This window comes from Myotis davidii, unplaced genomic scaffold (assembly GCF_000327345.1).
Source record: "Myotis davidii unplaced genomic scaffold, ASM32734v1 scaffold1786, whole genome shotgun sequence".
NCBI classification, from domain to species: Eukaryota; Metazoa; Chordata; class Mammalia; order Chiroptera; family Vespertilionidae; genus Myotis; species Myotis davidii.
The window spans coordinates 100,204-103,020 of NW_006297147.1; positions in this window are offsets into that span (position 1 = coordinate 100,204).

Here is a 2,817-nt window from a genome sequence, read left to right on the forward strand (position 1 = left end):
AAGAAAATTTTAATATATATATTAAAAGAAAAAAAAACCCTCTACCCAGTCTAGTTAGGAAACTCCCAATAAAGGAGGGGAGGGCTTGCATAATTCAATCCTTGACCTCCATATCCACAGGATCACACTCCAACCCACCAGCTTACCGAGACTACGGTTCTTCATAGCTAAGGGTGCACTTTACATATCTTAAAATTTCACTTGTCAGTTTTATCACAATAAAGCTGAACAAAAAGGTCACAGGGGTGCCATGCCGAGGTAGCCTCTGCATCAGAAACAGGTGTAATCACCACCTTGATTCTGGGCAGACTCTCCAAGAGCAGGCCCTTACCATGGGCATCTAAGTGAGTGACCCAGACAGTTATTACAGAACTGCAATCAGTTTCCACAGTTCACAGCCCCAAAGTGGGGTGCCCTTAATCTGCCAGTTTTCCAGCTGGCACACTAAACAACTAGGCCACTGGCAGCAGCCCAGATACCTGAGAACTGACCGGTGACAGGAACAACCACATCCGATTTCAGTTCTGCACAGGTGGCATTGAGACTGAACAGCCCCAGGGCCCACAGGACACCAGCAGGTTTCAGCTTAAACCACCAATGAACCAGGGCCCTGCACTTAGGGGAATCTCAGAGGATTGGGGTTCCCAGTGCCAGTGGCTTTGGCTAAAAAGTAGAGCTTAAAATTTCCTCCATAAGGGACAGATACCACATGTTCCTGTAAAGTCAAGGTGTTGCTGGGCCAGTGTAGCTTCATTCTTTTCTTTTTTTCCAATATGTTTGTTTTTTTTACTTGATTTTCAGAGAGAGAGGAAGAGTGAGGGATAAAGAGATATAAACATCGATGGGAGCCTGACTGGTGTGACTCAGTGGTTGAGCATCGACCTATGAACCAGGAGGTCATCGTTGCATTCCTAATCAAGGCACATGCCCGGGTTCTGGGCTCCGTCCCCAGTAGCGGGTGTGCAGGAGGCAGCCGATCAATGATTCTCCTACGTCACTGATGTTTCTATCTCCCTCTCCTTTCCATACCGGCCAGTCTAGCTTCATTCTTGAATAGAGAGGCCGTAACCCTGGCATGTGCCCTGACCAGGAATCGAACCAGTGACCTCTTGGTTCATGGGTTGATGCTCAACCACTGAGCCATACCGGCCAGTCTAGCTTCATTCTTGAATAGTACTTTGCAGGAGACACAGAACTCTTGGGCCCTTCCCACCGTGTGAGTAGTGGAGTCCAAGTTGACTCACTCCAAAACTGGAATACCAAGCCTGTTGAAAAGGAGACAGCAGGCCAAAAATGGAGCCACGTGTAGGACACCCTACATTAACCAAATGAGACATAATACCTAACCTGGCGATTTCAAGGGCTCTTGGACTGTAACCTTTGTCCGCTCCACCTGGAATTACCTGGTCTGCATCAATGAGGTAAAATTCCTCAACTTCCATTCCCCTTACAAGGGCAACCCTGCTGGAAACGATGTGTTTTTGCTAAGAATTTCCTTTTCCCACCTTTAAAAATAATCTTTCATTTTATGGAGCCCTTTGGAGTTCCTTTCTATTGGCTAGATAGGATGTTAACTGATTCAGGAACCATTGAATAAAGTCAACCTGATGTTTAAATTGACTTGTTAGAATTTTTATTTAACAAGCCAGAGAAGTGCATGTTCCTAAAAGTCACACTTCAGTTTGGAAGAGTTCCGACTAGTAAGCTAATTAATGCTTTCAAAAGTGTACCTGAGCCCAGCTGCCGTGGCTCAGTGGATGATCTATGAACCAGGAGGTCACGGTTCAATTCCCGGTCAGGGCACATGCCTGGGTTTGCAAGCTCAATCCCCGGTGTGGGGTGTGCAGGAGGCAGCCGATCAATGATTCTCTCTCATCATTAATGTTTCTCTCTCCCTCTCTCCCTTTCCCTTTCTTTCTGAAATCAATATAAAAAAAAAAGTGTACCTGTTGCCCTGGCTGGTGTTGCTCAATGGTTAGAGTGTTGGCCTGCACACTGAAGGGTCTCTGGTTTGATTCCCAGTTAAGGGTACTTACCTAGGTTTGCTCCCCAGCCCCGCAGGGAGGGTGCTGGAGGCAACCAGTCTATGTGTGTCTCCCCCATAGATGTTTCTCTTTCTCCCCCCCCCCCCTTCTTCACCTTTCCCCCCTTCCACTCTCTCTGAAAAAGCAATGGAAAAAATATCCTCGGGGAGGATTAACAATAAAAAAAAAAGCGTGCCTGTTAGTTGTGTCAGGGTGGCCCTGAGTTCATACATTAAATGGGTTCTAAGGGGAGGCTACTCAGTACATCTGCCTTAGAGTCCCAAACAACACTCTGGCCCTAGCTGGTTGGGCTGAGTAGATAGAGTATCCGCCTGCAGACCAAAGGGTTCCAGGTTTGATTCCAGTCAAGGGCACGTACCTTGGTTGCAGGGTCCTTCCCAGCCCAGGGCCTGGTCGGGGCACGTGCAGAAAGCAAACAATCGACGTGTTTCTCTCACATTGATGTTTCTATTTGTCTTTCCCTCTCTTTTCCAGTCTCTCTAAAAATCGATGGAAAAAATATTCTCACCAAACAAAACAGAAAAAACACTGTGCATATGGTCAAGTTGTAGTCGTCACCCCCACTGGCCGAGAGGTGATGACACCTTAGACATGGCTATGGAGACTGAGGCCTCTAATTTGCCAACAAAGAGAATATCATGGCCCTGGCTGGTGTGGTTCATTTGGTTGGGCATCATCCTGTGCACCAAAGCGTTGCTGGTTTGATTCCCAGTCAGGGCACAATGCCCAGGTTTCAGACTTGATCCCTGGTGGGGGGCATGCTTGGGAGGCG